The sequence below is a fragment of the Apodemus sylvaticus genome, chromosome 7, assembly GCF_947179515.1.
Source record: "Apodemus sylvaticus chromosome 7, mApoSyl1.1, whole genome shotgun sequence".
In the NCBI taxonomy this organism is placed as follows: Eukaryota; Metazoa; Chordata; class Mammalia; order Rodentia; family Muridae; genus Apodemus; species Apodemus sylvaticus.
In genome coordinates, this window is record NC_067478.1 from 127,249,431 (window position 1) to 127,268,304 (window position 18,874).

The following is an 18,874-nucleotide window of genomic DNA, read 5'->3' on the forward strand; positions in this document are numbered from 1 at the left end:
GTCAAGGGGATACAAATTGGAAAGGAAGAGGTCAAATTATCACTACTTGCAGATGACATGATAGTCTACTAAGTGACGCGAAAACCTCCACCAGAGAACTCCTACAGCTGATAAACAACTTCAGCAAAGTGGGTGGTTATAAAATCAACTCAAGTAAATCAGTTGCCTTCCTATACTCAAAGGATAAGCAGGCTTTCTCAACAACAAAAGAAATTCTGGGGGAATCAGTATCCCTGACTTCAAGCAATACTACAGAGCAATGGTGTTAAAAACTGTATGGTATTGGCACAGTGACAGACAAGTGGACCTATGGTCACTTGATCTTCGACAAAGGAGCCAAAAACATCCAATGGAAATAAGATAGCCTTTTCAACAAATGATGCTGGTTCAATTGGAAGTCAGCATGCAGAAGAATGCGAATTGATCCATTCTTATCTCCATGTACTAAACTTCACTCCAAGTGGATCAAGGACCTCCATGTAAAACCAGACACACTGAAACTAATAGAAAAGAAACTGGGGAAGACCCTTGAAGACATGGGCACAGGGGAAAGGTTCCTGAACAGATCACCAATAGCCTATGCTTTAAGATCAAGAATTGACAAATGGGACCTCATAAAATTACAAAGTTTCTGTAAGGCAAAGGACACTGTTAAAAGGACAAAACGGCAACCATCAAATTGGGAAAGGATATTCACCAACCCTACATCTGATAGAGGGCTAATATCCAATATATACAAAGAACTCAAGAAGTTAGACCCCAGGGGACCAAATAACCCTATTAAAAATGGGGTACAGATCTAAACAAAGAATTTTCACCTGAAGAAATTCGGATGGCCGAGAGACACCTTAAGAAGTGCTCAACATCATTAGTCATTAGGGAAATGCAAATCAAAACAACCCTGAGATTTCACCTCACACCAGTCAGAATGGCTAAGGTAAAAAACTTAGGCGACAGCAGGTGCTGGCGAGGATGTAGAGAAAGAGGAACACTCCTCCACTGCTGGTGGGGCTGTAAGATGGTACAACCACTTTGGAAATCAGAGGGCAGACTAAGAAGGAAGAAATGAAAACATCTCTCTCCCTCATTGCGCCTTTGTCAAGCGCTCCATGTCCAACACCAATCCCTCATCCTCTCATCCTCTCATACCAGTGACTGACTGCACCTAAGGACTCTTTCTCTCTCCTCCAGGCAGAGGGCGGAGTGGCTTCTTGCCACTGGCCCAGTCTGGCGCCTACTCTCCCGCTATGGTCTGTGGATTCTACACTACTACAGTAACTAAGTACACATTGCAGTGTTTTCTGTTTCAAATGTTCATAGTGGCATCTGTTTAACTAGTAGGGCAAAAAAAGGCACTTTGTTCAAAAATGGGAGTATCATATGTACAAGGCACTAGACCGTTCACATTGATCTTATTACATCCTCATACAAGTTTAAAGGTGCACTATTTTAATCCACATGCGGTGGGAAAGTCAAGTTTTCACCTGTGCAAGCCTCAAAAACACAGAATCAACGATGAGGCCAGATTGGAACTACGGTTCCACCTTCTCCTCGTTCACTGTTACTTGCTCCTTCACCGACACTATTAAATCATAAGTTCTTTGAGGTTTAGAATTATATGAGGATTCTTTATTCTCCCCCTCGTATCTGGCACCATTGGGGACTGATTAGTTGCTTGATGATTAGTAATAAAAGGCAACTTTACAGGATATGGAAGCACCTAGAGGGCATGTGAGCATGTCCGTAGAATTTCTAGCTTGAGTTTACTACAATAGCAAGACCCATACTAAATGTGGCCAGTGCCACTCCACAGGCTGTGGTTCTGCACTAAACAATAAGGCAAAGGGCATCTGAACAAAAGCCTTTGTTCAACAAAATGTTACTCCTCATTTCCTGACTATGGGTAAGCAGCTGCTTCAAGCTCCTGCCACCAAACGCTCCCCCATCATGATGGACTGCACCCTCCAACTGTAAGCAAAAACAGACTCTGCATCCACTAAGTTGGCTTTATTCTGCCATAGCAATGAGGAAAAATAGCGGGTACAAGTAGAATTTCAATAATTCTGATTGATGGTTAATTGTATAGCAAGTATTTAGTCATACAAAAATTTTCAGGGCAAACTTTGACCATTTCTTCTATTTTCTTTCATTCTAGAGCATTTTCTCATCCTGTCTGCTGTAGGACAGAAAGGAGACAATTGGCAGGAGAGATGAGGAACCACAAGGGTAGGAATGGTTGACCTAGGAAAATCAGACACAGTAAATTCTTGATGTTCAAGAAATAAAGTTCGGATTTTGAAAGAATAAAACACAGACAAGAAAAGGTACAGTCAGTGAGAGCCATGTCATGCATAATCTATGACACAGACTGTGATGTGCTCGGAATAGGATTGACTCAGAAAAAGCAAAGCTGGGCAGGAATGAGAGAGGAATGCAAGGCCAAGCCAGCTGGCTTGGGGGTAGTACAGGATGATGGATGGAGTCCTAAGACCTAGGAGAGAGAGGGAGGGCGAGAGAGAAGGGGGAGAGAGAGAGAGAGAGAGAGAGAGAGAGAGAGAGAGAGAGAGAGAGAGAAAGAGAGAGGGAGAGAGAGCAAAAGAGGGAGAGGGAAAGAGAGAGAGGGAGAGAGGAAGAGGAAGAGGAAAAGAGGGAAAGGGAAAAGGGGAAAGGGAGAGAGAGAGGGAGGGAGAGGGAGAGGAAAAAAGAGGAGAGGGAGAGAGAGGAGGGAGGAAGGGAGAGAGGGAGGTAAGGAGGGAGAGAGGGAGGGAGAGAGGGAGAGGGGAAGAAGGGGAGAGGGGAGAGAGACAGGCTGAGATCCAGAGGACAGCATAGACTAGATCCTCTGTGGAAAGGCATTTATTTTGTGTCACTAAAATTCACACTGAAGAGCTCAACTCCTTCCAATAGTCTAGCCCACAAGTGTAAAGTTACACAAACTGCTTGAACCACAGGCAAGGAGGCACGCTAGGCAGCTTAGCTTCTGTGCAACAGGACAAGCATTTATGCACAAGCTGTCTTGTAGACAGACCAAAGAGAGGGGACAGACAGCCGCCACTCAACTGGGAACTAACTAAACTTCTAAATTTGTTCTCATTTTCTGGAGAAATGTGTTAGTTCTATGGAGAATCCCACAGGTGCTCACATTCTTCTTGTTGACACAAAACTAGGGGTGAAAAATATGCTCAACTACAGTCAAGGGAGATCACTGGTGATATTAGAAGCAACTTCTAATTACTTCTCATAGGCACTGACTTCTTTTTCCTTGTCAGTAACTCTAGCCCTGAATTGGAGATGGCTCAGTCATACTTTGCAAGCATTAAGATGTAGCTTTATTCCCAGAACTCATCTAAACAAGCTGAGCAAGGTAGCACATATGTCCAATGACAGTGCTGGGAAAGTGTACACAGCTGTATCCCTGAGATGAGCTGGACAGTGACACACAGCCTCACCAAATCAATGAGTTTCTGACAAAATGGAGTCTCAGAATAAGGTCAGTTTCCTGAGAGATGTGACCTGAAGTTTAGCTGCTGGCTTCTGCTGGCTTCTGCACACACACACACACACACACACACACACACACACACACACACACACACATATATATATATATATATATATATATATATATATATATATATATATATATATATATATATAAAGAGAGAGAGAGAGAGCAAGCAACAGATAGATAGATAGATAGATAGATAGATAGATAGATAGATAGATAGATAGATAGATAGATAGATAGGCAGTAAGGCAGTGGGAGAAGCTCTTCCCTACTCAAAAATTGAACTGAAGAAGAGTTCAGAGGATCTAGTGTAACAAAGACATGTGAGGACAGAACTTGATGGAAAGATCAACAGAATAAAATCCAGCAGCTAAGGTTGGTAAGGGGAGGCATGTATGGATCTGGTAAGGCATGTTCCTGAAAATCTTTGTTGTGTTTAAGGATGATAAGGCTCAAAGTCAATCTGAGGTGAATGACAGGAGAGGAAACCACAAGCCTGCTCCCCTTTGAAGGGTCTTGGCTGAGAGAAAAGGAAGGGAAGATGATGAGAGAGAAAGGTCTATGGGCCCATGATGGAGACAATGATAATAGGAAGATATCTGAGACCCAATAGATTAAAGGCACTTCTGCTTAAGGATGATAATGCTTTTTACAAAGTGATTGCAAGGATGGGTGCAGTAATAAGTCCTCTAGAAGGTGAAGGGCAATGCAGAAAGCTTATGAATGGGTTCCTCTGGATTTGTTTCCTCTCTGTCATATTTTCTTAGTTCTGATGCAGACTATAAAATAGTATACATGTAATTGTGTTTTCTCTCAGTTTCATTTTTCACTCCCCCCCCCACCTCATATGCCTTACTATAGGCTGAGCCTTTCTCCTAGAACCTCTACCTCCAGGTTTTGAGAAGGCTAAGCTGACTCTATGATAGGCTTCAAATTGGCAGTTCAGGACTGGGCAAATCCAGAAAAGCCCAGGCTTCCAAATCTGCAATTTCTAGACTTTCTCAGCAATGGTTTCCAGACCTCAGTTTCCATCTACCATGCTCAGATAATGGAATATCCCTTGAGATAGAACAAGACAAAGGTCACCTACTCCTGTATGCAAGCACACTTGGTTGTCTCTCTGTCTTGGTAATGGAAGACCCCAGCATGCTGGACTTCTGCAGAATAAACACTTTTTGTGTTTACATGCTATTTGAGTCTGGAGTACCATTCTTTGAAAATCATGAACCCACAGAGTCTCAGAGGGATCTTTGGCAAAGAGCCACTGGCAGACAAGAGGAACCAGAATATCCCTTCCTCCCTTCATCCTGCCGCTCCTTGTCATTGGCACCAATTACACTCTCAGCGAGGCTTAGGTTCTCACCGAATAGAGCTTATTCTCCCAAGTCCCATCTTACTGTTGATAACCTTCTAGACTGACCTGATCTTGAGCTTGTTGTTTTTCCATGCTGCTAATCTCTAAGCTGCCTGCTCACCTCCAGTTTTGGCTTTTTATCATCTCTACTCCTGTATAAATGATTTTTCCTATTAAGTCACTGCTTCTTGACATACCAAGGATATTTTCATTCAACCCCTCTAAATCTTTTATAGAAACACATGGGAGGTGTGATTGAAGTGCCCAAACAAGTTATTCATGCATCTGAGTAATACACTCAACTACAGACACAGCACAGGCCACCATCACCATCTATGCAAACTTGTTTACGAGTTTCTGCTGGTGACAATCATCATGGCAGAGAACACTCACTCTATCCAGAGTTCCGTAACTTGAAGATTTAGCCAAGCAGAGATTTGAACAGTTTGTTGGGGTTTTTTGGGGGGTGGGGGATCAAGGAGATATAGTTTACCTACATTAATTTCTCTTCTTGTTATTCATTAAACAATGAGGTGTGACAGCTGTTTCTATAGCATGTGTACTATAGCACTGTATTTGGCTCAACAGAAATCTAGATGTGTTGAAAAGATAGCCTTTTCAACAAATGGTTCTGGCTCAACTGGAGGTCAGCATTCAGAAGAATGTAAATTGATCCATTCTTATCTCCTTGTACTAAGGTCAACTCCAAGTGGATCAAGAACCTCCACGTAAAACCAGACACACTGAAACTAATAGAAAAGAAACTGGGGGAAACTTTTGAGGACATGGGTACAGGAGAAAAGTTCCTGAACAGAACACCAATAGCTTATGCTCTAAGATCTAGAATTGACAAATGGGACCTCATAAGATTACAAAGTTTCTGTAAAGCGGACACTGTAAAGCGGACAAAACAGCAACCAACAAATTAGGAAAAGATCTTCACCTACATCTGACAAAGGGCTAACATCCAATATATACAAAGAACTCAAGAAACTAAACTCCAGAAAGCTAAATAACCCTATTAAAAATGAGGTACAGAGCTAAACAAAGAATTTTCACCTGAAGAACTTCGAGTGGCTGAGAAGCACCTTAAGAAATGTTCAGCATCATTAGTGATTAGAGAAATGCAAATCAAAACAACCCTGATATTTCACCTCACACAAGTCAAAATGGCTAAGATTAAAATCTCAGGAGACAGCAGGTGTTGGCGAGGATGTGGAAAAAGAGTAACACTCCTCCATTGCTGGTGGGAATGCAAGTTGGTGCATCCACTCTGTAAATCAGTCTGGTGGTTCCTCAGAAAACTAAGCATGACACTTCTGGAGGACCCTGATATACCACTCCTGGGCATATACCCAGAGGATTCCCCAGCATGCAATAAGGACACATGCTCCACTATGTTCATAGTAGCCTTATTTGTAATAACCAGTAGCTAGAAAGAACCCAGAAGTCCATCAATAGAGGAATGGATACAGAAAATGTGGTATATTTACACAATGGAATACTACTCAGCAATTAAAACCAATGAATTCATGAAATTCTTAGGCAAATGGTTGGATCTGGAAAATATCATCCTAAGTGAGGTAGCCCAATCACAAAAGAACGCACATGGAATGCATTCACTGATAAGTAGATATTAGCCCAAAAGCTCTGAATACCCAAGACACAATTCACATATCAAATGTTCCCAAGAAGGAAGGAGAGGTCCCTGGTCCTGGAAAGGCTTGATGCAGCAATGTAGGGGATTACCAGGACAGAGAAGTAGGAGATGGTTGATTGGAGAATGGGCAGAGGGAAGAGGGCTTATGGGACTTACGGGGAGGGGGGAACCGGAAAAGGGAAAATCATTTGGAATGTAAACAAAGAATATAGATAATAATAATAATAATAATAATAATAAAAATAAAAGAAATCTAGAGATGACTGAACAAACATGGGAAATATGCACAGAGCATTAGAAAAAGCTCTCTCTGAAGCAAACTTGAACATGTAAATGAGTCTCTGTAAAGACTTGCAATCACCCACTAAGCAGCACATAAAGATTACATTCATGCTATCAGGATTTTAGCTGGCATTTAAGGGATGGGCCCAGTATATGGAATGGGATGAAAGGCTATTGGCAAACATTTTATCTTTTGTACAACAAACGAGTATCTGAGGATTTTAGTATGTGTTGGCAGTCTAAAATAAGCCCTCCATGGGAATCAAGGTAGGATGGTGATTCCTATGTAGGTATTGAGCTTGGGTTCTCAGCCTGTGGGTTCTGACCCCTTTGGGGGTCACATATCAGATATTCATATTACAATTCATAACAGTAGCATAATTCAGATAGGAAGTAGCAATAAAATATTTTTATGATTGGAGTCACAACATTAAGAAGTTTGAGAACCACTGTTATAGAGCACATAACTGAGATTTGGCTTCTAGAACCTCATGTAAGGATTCCTCACATAGTAAGGACAGGCTCTGTTGGCAAACTACTTTGATGTTGCTCAAGGTGTAGTATAAGGCTTCAAAGGGGGCTAGAGGCTGCAAATGTAGATGACAAGAGTATAAATTACTGAGGCAAAATCTGGGAGGAAGGCAGCACACACCAATGATGTGACTGACGCTGAGAGAGAGAACACTCCCTTCTCCATAGCTCCAGATCTGCACCTGAAATGAAGTTAAAGGGAACGCCCACTGTCATCTCTCTCCTCCCAGATGTTTAGCTCTGGGATATGTGAGGTTAATGTCCTTTATCCTTCTTACAAATTCTTCAAAAAAATTTTTAAATTTTTCCTGATGCATTTATGTGCAGGCAAAGAGGCTGATAGAAGTAAGCTAGCAAGTGAGGGGAATTTTATCAAAGAAATGTCTAAGTTTGCACCAAGCACTGTCTTCCTGGTATGTCTGGATTTGAACATGTGAACACCGCCTATGTAGAAGACGTCACTCATTCAAGCACATGCTCATTTGATGCCCTACAATGTGATAAGAAAATGTGTTCTGAACATGCTCTATGCCCGCACACTCCTAGAATTAGAAAATGATTAGACTAGATTGTAACATGCAGATGAATTTTATGAATTGAGATTTCATTGTAAGAGTAGGCATAAGTGTTCTTCACACAAGTCTGAGGAATCAGAACCGGACATAGAAGCAAGATCACTGAAAGCTGGGTTGCAAAGTTCCAGCACATACACACTTTCCTCTGTCCAGGCTATGGAGGAAATGTCTTCTCCCTTAAGAATACATTCTCTTTCAATTTTCTGGGCACAAAAATCCTTGTGATATTGTCCAAGATTCCTTTGCATGGCACTCACAACAACACAACGAGCAGGCTCTGTGTGAGGGAGGCTTCATGGGCAGCAAGCAGACATTCTGAGACACCTGGGCTCTGAGACGTGATTGGGTCAGGGCCTTGAGGTGGTCAGATCCTGGGAGCCTGGCTCATGCATGCTTACTGAAATCCACAAAATACTGGCCCTGGCCAGAGAAATGCCACTCCAGCAATGGGAGATGTGCAGCAGGGACGTTCTCTTCTGTAAAGCAATGTAGGAAGCCTCAACATATTCAACACTCAACGCTTGTTAGCCTGTAAGGCCCGAGACCTTTTGTGTGATACTCCCCTGTGGGGAGACTGTAAAGAGATTTTACTGTGCTGCTTCACAGAGCCTGAGCTCTTATACTCAAATTTTAATTTCTTACCATGTATTAAAGGTCGTTGTATCAGGAGGTTTGTGATATTTAAATGATAAAACGCTCTTGGTTCAGCTCTAGAGACTCTTGTACTAAATACGCAAGAGGCTGCAGCAGTGTAGACGATGAATACTATTACAAATATTTCTGTTATAGTGATCTTGCTGTGTCTCGCTGTGTCACTCTGTGAATTCCGCCTTATGGAGGAGGAAAGGAACGTTGTGGAGCTCAGATATCCAGCTCAAGGCCAGCTAGATAAGTCCCTGAGAATGGGACTTCTGATTTCACTCTGCTCTTTGCTAGAACAGGCACACCTTACCAGCCATGGATAGTTACAGAAATGTGGCCTTTTATTGTGTAACTATGATAGGGTTTTGCAGGAAAGAGGGTGAAGGTGGAAGGAACGGAAGGGAGGAGTGTGACTGGTCAATATGCATTATGGACGTGTGTGAAACCTTTCAAGAACAAATTCAGTTAATGATTAAAAACAAAGGCTTTCTACGTTGGTCCTGGCATGTTTTGTGGTCAACCAAAGTAGCAGTGGGCTGGGGACAAAGACTTCATCACCTGGAATTAGGTTGGCTTCTGACAAGAATGGTGTCAGAGGGTATAAGGAAGTGCAGTAAGGTACCTTAATGGTAACTTTGTCGCTGGTATAGTACAGCTCTGCATGCTGCCTCTTACCCTCATAGCCAAGCCTAAAGGATGACATCATTGTAACCAGCTACAAATTTTTAAATTGAGCTTTTCAAAAGTGAGCAGTTTATCTAAGGTGAAGCCCATCAAATGTCTGGAAGTGTTTGAGTATAAAGCTAATATCCCTTTCAGCAAATCCTCTGCGGCCAGTGGCACAGTATTCCTTAGTTTCTTCCTCCATAATTTCAAGAAATACATTTACCACAGCACAATGTGTGTGTGTGTGTGTGTGTGAGAGAGAGAGAGAGAGAGAGAGAGAGAGAGAGAGAGAGAGAGAGAGATTGGTGCAGAAACAGTACACAGAATAAGAGGACACATCAGAGAACTACTGTTCTCTGTTTGGTTTATTTATGAAAATAGAAGCCAAGAGAAGAGAAAGACAGACAGGTGCCTTATCGCTGAGTGACATCTGCAGGCAGCTCAGTGACATTAGGTTTGGATATTTCCTGTGTCACACATTTAGTGGAAATTCTACTGTATGTGGAAAATATCACTATCCCAAAAGAGCAAGTGGTAATGAGAGTGACAGGTCACAGTCTTGACCAGAAACAAATGATACTCAGTCCCTAGACCCTCCATTTCCTGGTCAGGGAATAGGAAAGACCTGGTGTGTTATAGCCCCACTGGTCAATCATTCTATCCATACACACATAAGCATACACACAGGAACACATACATACACATACTCACCCACACATACATACATATGTACATGCATAATATAACCTTTCATCCACAAACCCATTCACACATCCACCCATTCATATTTATTCAGCAGATACTACGTACGAAACTCTTTGTTATGATCAAGTGTTGAAAACTCAAAATAAGACACAGACTTGACTTAAAGATGCTCATTGTCTTGCTGAAAGCTAAACACTGAGTCCCAAGTGTTTTGATAGGCACATGGGTACTAAGGGACCCAAGAACAGAGGGATTTAAATCAACACAGGAGTCAGATGAGGCTGAGGCTTCCTGAAGGAGCAAGCTGTGAGCTATGCTGAAAGATAATGTTTGTCAGAGCTTTCGTTCTGGAATAACAAGTGAGGCCCGTTTCTCGGCTGTTGACAGGGAGACAGGAATGCTGGGTGGCTACATTACCAGCTACCAGATCTGAGTGATACAATCCCAGCCTTTCACATTTGAGTTCTGCTCTTACTCTGTTAACTTTTGTCTTAGAAATGCTATCTAACCATTCTGTTGTACATTAACAGCAGCTGCTTGTCACTACTTCTAAATAGAAAATAACACAATTGTTATCCATTCTTTTCCCACTACAGATAGAGGTGAAGCACCACCAAGACAGAAATAATGCAGAGAATAAGGTTGGATCCTGTCAGGTCTCATTTAATTTCTTCTCATAGCAAAACTTAGCACAAAGCTTCAGAATCTAAAAATGATTCCTAATTTTTTTCCCTTGATGCATAGTAATTTTGTCAGTCCAGTGCTAACTAATACTGCTCACATTAATATTGAGATACTTTCTCAGGCATAAGAAATCATTAAGTAAGAGTATAAATATCTCACCAAGACTTCTGAATCCTGTGTAGATTATTAAAACAATTTTCTTTGTCAGAATGAATGTGTATGGGCATTCAAAGTTTTATTTTCAACTTATTGAGCAAAAGCATATTTTAAACTATTAAAAAGGAGTTAATCATATCTTTCAAGAACTTCCTAGGCAAATGTTCTCTATGCTGCATCTAAATGTTAAATTAAAACTCAGTACCAAACTTTGAGAGCTTCAAGAGTTATGTATGGGAGAGCAGGCAGTAAACCAACAGTCACTTAGCAAGGTGTGGGGAACCAGGCTAAGCAATGAGGAAGTAGCATAGGAGAGAGATACTATGCAAGAGCCCATGGGGCTGCAGGGATGACTCAGGGCTAAGAGTTCATACCACCCTTGCAAAGGACCCAAGTTCAGCTCACAAAACCCACAGCAGGTCACTCAACCACATGAACTCCAGTTTCAAGGGATCCTACATCCTTTTCTGGCTTCTTCAAGTACCTACATTCACATGCATAAACTCACACAGACACACAGACATGGACACGGGCACGGGCACGGGCATGGGCATGGGCATGGGCATGGGGACACATAAATAAAAATAAAATAAAGTATTTGAAATATGGTTCAATATAAATAAAATCCACAGGGTTAAAGGTCATCAGAGAAGGTGACACTGGGCTGTCTTTAAAATCAGGAAAAGCCTTTGCCATAAACACAAAGTAGAAAAGCCCCAACTAGACATAGCAGAATGTGTAAGGACACAGGGAGACAGCAGTCGGGCAGATTCTGAGGAAAACTGAAGTAAGCAGGGCTGGGGGCAGGAGGAGTTGCACAGGTCGGGGAAAGATTTATGTTACTGTCAAGCTTATGGTCCTGGAGTACATACTGTATGAACAGCATTCATCATAATCATGGATGGTCAAGGGATGAGCAGCTGAATGGACAGCAATGAAATTGCAGCAGGGAAGGTGATTTGAATTTGAATTTGAATGGCAGAGCAGGCTGTGGGCCAGGACATAGGCAGTGATGTCACTCAGGATTCTTGGAGTTCAGAGGAAGAGCATGCACGTCCACCTCCTCTGTCAGGGGGAGCAGTGTTTCGAGGATAATGGCAATCCAGTAGGACCTTACCCCTAAATCCTTGACACTCTTTTCTAGCCCCTGAAGATCATTCATAGTTTGGTGGTGGTGGTGGTGGTGGCGGCGGCGGCGGAGGCGGCAGGAGTGGCTGCGGTGGCGGTGGTGGTGGTGTGATGGTGGTGGTGGTGGTGGTGGTTGTGGTGGTGGTGGTGGTTGTGGCGGTGGTGGTGGTGGTGGTGGTGGTGGTGGTTGTGGCGGTGGTGGTGGCTGTGGTGGTGGCGGTGGTGGTGGCGGTGGTGGTGGTGGTGGTGGTGGTTGTGGTGGTGGTGGTGGCTGTGGTGGTGGTGGTGGTGGTGGTGGTGGTGGTGGTGGTGGTGGTAGTGGTGGTGGCGGTGGTGGTGGCTGTGGTGGTGGTGGTGGTGGTGGTGGTGGTGGTGGCGGCGGTGGTGGTGGTAGTGGTGGTGGCGGTGATGGTGGCGGTGGTGGTGGCGGTGGTGGTGGCGGCGGTGGTGGTGGTGGTGGTGGTGGTGGTGGTGGTGGTGGTGATAGTGGTGGTCTGTATTCACTCCCTCCCCACCCTGTTTCACAGGGCTAAGAGTCCTACACTGCCTTGATTCCTTCTCTGCGTAAGACATTGCCCACATCTATCTCTCTTTTGTGTCTCACCTTGCTAAGCTATAAGGACAGGGAAACAATTATCCATACCCAGCAACATTCAGGGGAAGGTTCTACAGCACATGTGGTACTTAGGCAAGTGTGACACATGGTGACATAAGTTTGTTAGTCTTATTGCTGTTCTGATGTCTGTCACTGTCTCAACTCTTGTCCTCAAAGTCGCAATCCTAGCATCCTAACTGAATGGGTGTGTGTCAGTCATCACACTATTTTAATGTGGGGAGCAGCAATTCTGCCAGAGTTTGTCCTCTGTCACCCCATTTTCCCCTCCTCCACCTTCTGGCACACTTTTATCTTGAACAATTCATGTCACCTTTATGAGCATGGCATTTGATACATGGTTAGTTATCAATAAATATGTGTGGGATTAATTTAAATGAAAATTAATAATTATTAAATTTCATTTAAATTAATGTCTTCACAAGGATATAACATTGAGCAACACTGAATTTTCTTTGGAGACTAGGATACTTTAGTACCTAAGGATCACTATGTCTGAACAATGGTAACATTCAGGAGAGGAAGTGGCCTGTACCCATGTGTAAAATTATATTGCACCTCGAGCCATCTTTCTTAAGATAAATTGAATTAGACTAATTTTATTTACAATAAATTATTTTATTGATCTTATTTTCTGCTAGTTCATAAAATCAAAATAGGAAGAGAAAAAAGGAGATGGATGGATGGATGGATGGATGGATGAATGGATGGATGGATGGACGGGTAGGCAGATGTACAGACATACAGATGGATGAGGATCCTGAATTACAAGTAGTTCAATCTGGTTGGGTGAAAGATGTGTGGTACTCTTTCATGAATCTGGGATCAATGAGAAAAAGAGTCATTCAGGTCCCACAGCTGGTAGTAAGCTGTGGAGCGAGTTGCCTATTTAGAGTAACACAGCAATCATCATTACAGCTCAACAAGTATCTCATTGAAAACACTGCTTCCTCATCTTTGTCTTTGTGTTGCCAGGGCAGCAGCACCCGAGCTGACAATAGGAACAGCCAGTCAGCTTCTCCGTGTCCTGTCGCTGCAGAGCGACAGGGAGTAGAATCGTATTTCTGGGCTCGCTCCATTCACAGAACTCTAAGTGGACTTGCCACATCTGCTTTGCTTATTGATTCATTCACTGATGGACTCACTGATGAACTTGCTCATTCATGTATTTAGACGTGCTCTGAAGAAAAGAGACTGAATCAATCAGTGAATCTTAATCACAGAAGCCCCAGCACCATCACAAGGCAGCAGATCTGTCCCTGGGGTCCCTGGATCCTTCATAATTCTGCTGCCACTCAATTTGGGTCCTTATTGCCACTCCTGCAGCAGGTGCTCACAGTCTGACTAATATTAGTGCGTGCCTTTTCCTGGGGAGACATGAACACATGTCTATTCACACCAGGCAGGACACCAAAATCAGATAACATAAATGATTCCACCCAGTCTAGCGTGCTCAGTCTATCAGCTTTCTTACAGAAGCACATGTCACTCAAAGTCAGTAGTAACACAAAAATGCCCATAGGAGCTCAGGCAGTGACTCTTGACAGCTATGTCCCTGGAGCTCCCTGCATATCTTGCAGTCAGCTCTACTGAAGAGGGTCCTCTTCCCCAGAATTATTTACTGCTTATATAGCTTCAGAGAGAGACTTTGTGAGCTGTGCAAATTTCCTGTGAGTTCTTAAAACTTTCTTGTAAGTTTGATGGCTCTCTTTCCCCCACCATATCCCTTCCTGAGGGAATATTTCAGTCTGGAGGAAACAGGGACACTTACCTAGAAAACAGATTCCAGGCAAAGGAGTCGACTCAGTCCCTAGCACTAACTCAGCTGGCATTACAGGGCGCAGACCTCAGTGCTCCCTACAAGTAGCCTCTAGCCTTCACCTCTGCCCAATGCAATGCTTAGAAACACTACAGCCAAACTTCCTGTATTCACTCAACGTTAGCCACAAAACTGAAAAGCCCCAAAACCACACCTTTGGATTTTAGCAACAATATTTATGCATTGTCAAGTCAGACAGACCACTTTTCTCTATTCGAGAGGCTGGCCCTGCTGGAGACAGATTACCATGTTTTGAATAGGAACGACCCCAATGGATTCATGTGTTTGAATGCCTAGCCATAAGGAACAGCAATTACCAGGAGGTGTGGCCTTGTTGGAGGAAGTATGTCAGTCCCCGAGTGCGGACGGTGAGGTCTTATGTGTTCAGGCTACCTTCAGTGTGCCCTCAGTGTGCCCTCAGTGTGCCCTCAGTGTGCCCTCAGTGTGCCCGTCTCCTGCTGCTGCCTTTGGATGTAGAACTCTCAGCTCCTCCAACACCAGTCTGCCTGCCTGCCGCCATGCTTTCCACCGTGATGATAATGGCGACTGAACCTCTGAAACTGTACGCCAGCCCCAATTAAAAGTTCTTTTATTTAATTTTATTTTTTACTTATTCACTTTACATCCCTCTCACTGTCCCCGTCCTGGTCACCCTCTCCTGGTCACCCCATCCCACAATCCTTCCTCCACCCCCTTCCCCTTCTCCTCTGAGTGGGTGGGGTCTCCTGACTATCACACCATGACTTTGGTACTTAAGTCCCTTCAAGACTAGGTGCTTCCTCTCCCACTGAGGCCAGACAAGGCAGCCCAGCTAGTAGAACATATCCCACATACAGGCAACAGCTGTATGTTAGAGATAGCCTCTATTCCAGTTCAGGACCCACATGAAGACCAAGCAGACATCTACTATGTATTTTTTTTTGTTAGATATTTGCTTTATTTACATTTGGACTGCTAACCGCTTTCCACATTACCCCACTGAAAACCCCCTATCCCATCCCCATCCCTCTTCTAAACCCTCCCCTCAATTTCCTGACTTGCATTCCCCTACTCTGGGGAATTGAGCCTTCAGAGATCTCTCCTCTCATTGATGTCTGAAATGGTCATCTTCTGCTACATATGTAGCTGGAGCTGTGGGACCCTCCATGTGTTCTCCTTGGTTGGTGGTTTAGTCCCTGAGAGCTCTGGGGGTACTGGTTAGTCTATAATATTGTTCCTCCTGTGGATCTGCAAACCTCTTCAGCTCCTTGGGTCCTCTCTCTAGCTGCTTTATTGGGGACCCTATGCTCATTCTATTGCTTGGCTGTGAGACATGGGTGTTTTGATCCACGTTCCAATAAGGATCAAAGTATCCATATTTTGGTCTTCCTTCATCTTGAGCTTCATGTGGTCTTTGAGTTGTATCTTGGGTATTCTGAGCTTGTGGGCTAATATCCACTTATCAGCGATTCCATACCTTGTGTGTTCTTTTGTGATTAGGTAACCTCACTCAGGATGATAGTTTCTAGCTCCATTTGCATAAGAATTTCATTAATTCATTGCTTTTAATGGCTGGGTAGTACTCCATTGTGTAAATGTACCACATTTTCTGTATCCATTCCTCTGTTGAGGGACATCTGGGTTCTTTCCAGCTTCTCGCTATTATAAATAAGGCTGCTATGAACATAGTAGAGCATATGTCCTTATTAAATGTTGGAGCACCTTTTGGGTATATGCTCAGGGGTGGTATAGCTAGTACTATCTTCAGTTTTCTGAGGAACCCCCAAACTAATTTTCCGAAGTGGTTTTACCAGCTTGCAATCCCACCATCAATGGAGGACTGTTCCTCTTTATATACATCCTCTCTAGGATTTGCTTTCCCCTGAGTTTTTTATATTGGCCATTCTGACTGGTGTGAGGTTGAATATCAGGGTTGTTTTGATTTGCATTTCCCAGGTGGTTAAGAATGTTGAACATTTCTTTAGGTGTTTCTCAGCCATGAGGTATTCCTCAGTTGAGAATTCTTTGTTTAGCTCTGTACCCCATTTTTAATAGGATTAATTGGTTCTCTGGAGTCTGACTTCTTGAGTTCTTTGTATATATCAGATATTAGCCCTCTATCAGATATAGGATTGGTAAAGATCTTTTCCCAATTTGTTGGTTGCCATTTTGTCCTATTGACAGTGTCCTTCTATTCATGAAATCTTCCCCTGCGCCCATATGCTCTGTACTGGCTAGTTTTGTGTGTCAACTTGACACAGGCTGGAGTTATCACAGAGAAAGGAGCTTCAGTTGAGGAAGTGCCTCCATGAGATCCAGCTGTGGGGCATTTTCTCAATTAGTGATCAAGTGGTGACAGCCCCTTGTGGGTGGTTCCACCTTTGAGCTGGTGCTCTTGGGTTTTATAAGAGAGCAGGCTGAGCAAGCCAGGGGAAGCAAGCCAGTAAGAAACATCCCTCCATGGCCTCTGCATCAGCTTCTGCTTCCTGACCTGCTTGAGTTCCTGTCCTGACTTCCTTTAGTGATGAACTGTAATGTGGAAGTGTAAGCTGAATAAATCCTTTCCTCCCCAACTTGCTTCTTGGTTATGATGTTTGTGCAGGAATAGAAACCCTGACTAAAACAAATTGGTACCAGGGTAGTGGGGTATTCCTGTGACAACCTGACCATGTTTTGGGGAGGATTGTGGAAGGACCTTGGAACTTTGAGCTAGAAAAGCTGTGGAAAGTTCTGTAGGAGCTTGGAAGACAATGTTACGAACAGTGCAGAAGATGGAGACCTGGCTTGTAAAATTTCAGAGGGAAGATTAAAGACTCCTACAGTGGCCATGTTTTGATTGTGAAGATTCTGTGGTTTTGGTTAGCTGGGGCTGAAGAATCAGCTGTAAGTAACAAGATACCAGAACCACTAAAGCTAACCTTTGTGTTACTGGGACTATTGATGCTGGTTAGGTGGAGCTAAGAAATTAGCGGTGATTGAGACCAGCATCACTGAGATGAAATCTTCTTGGAAGTGTTTTCTGAGAGCACAGAGAGTGTGTTCCAGAGATAGTCACAGTTGTATTTTGTGCTGTGGCTGGACTTGGTACAGTATAAGAGTCACCCAGATGGTACTGGTTTTGAAGGCATGAAGGGGTCATGAAGAGCAGCTGAGGCTCTTGGCACAGTGAGAGGCCACGGAAGGCCATTGGTGAAGGTGCAGTCTCAGTTGCAATTGATGGCCCAGGACTTGAATGGGTCATGCATAGGAGCAGAGGCTTGTCACCATGAAGAGAGCCTATGAGAGGCTGTTGGTGAAGCCTAATTACAGTAGAAGTCAACAGTGTTTTGGAGATACCAGTACCATACGATGACCACCAAGAACAGCAGCAGCAGTGGAGTACAGGCAGCTGGACCCTAGAAGACAAGCTGTGTGCTACAAAGGGCAGGACTGAAGGAGTGACCCAAGCCCTTGGAGGAGTCCAGAAGATCGTGAGTTGGATCCCAGAAATTGGACATTTGGAGTTTGAGTTTTGCATTTGGTTGTGACTGTGCCTTTGTATGTTTCCCTCTTGAAGGAAGAAAGTATTTTAGCGGAGCCCACAGTTAAAAGACTTTGAACTTTTAAAAGACTTTGAATTTTAAAGATATTGGATATTTTAATGTGATTGAGCTTTTAATATGTAAAGACTGTGGGACTTTTCAAGTAATTTAGATCTTGGGGATGAATAAGAAAGTAAGGGTTGAGGCTTAATAGTGATATGTTTGTGTGTCAAGTTGACAAGGGGTCAATTGTACTGGCTAGTTTTGTGTGTCAACTTGACACAGGCTGGAGTTATCACAGAGAAAGAAGCTTCAGTTGAGGAAGTGACTCCATGAGATCCAGCTGTGGGGCATTTTCTCAATTAGTGATCAAGTGGTGACAGCCCCTTGTGGGTAGTTCCACCTTTGGGCTGGTGCTCTTGGGTTTTATAAGAGAGCAGGCTGAGCAAGCCAGGGGAAGCAAGCCAGTAAGAAACATCCCTCCATGGCCTCTGCATCAGCTCCTGCTTCCTGACCTGCTTGAGTTCCAGTCCTGATTTCCTTTAGTGATGAACTGCAATGTGGAAGTGTAAGCTGAATAAACCCTTTCCTCCCCAACTTGCTTCTTGGTAATGATGTTTGTGCAGGAATAGAAACCCTGACTAAGACATGCTCCAAGGTCTTCTCCAATTTCTCTTCTATTAGATTCAGTGTGGTCTTATGTGGAGGTCCTTAATCCACTTGGACTTGAGCTTTGTACAGGGAGATTAGAATGGATTGATTTGCATTCTTCTATATGTTGACTGCCAGTTGAACTAGCACCATTTGTTGAAAATGCTATCTTTTTTCCAGTGAATGTTTTTAGATTCTTTGTCAAAAATCAAGTGACCATTGGTGTGAGGGTTCATTTCTAGGTCGTCAATTCTATTCCATTGATCTACCTGCCTGTCCCTATACCAATACCATGCAGTTTTTATCACTATTGCTCTGTAGTAGAGCTTGAGATCATGGATTGTGATTCCACCAGAAGTTCTTTTATTGTTGAGCATACTTTTCACTATCCTGGGTTTTT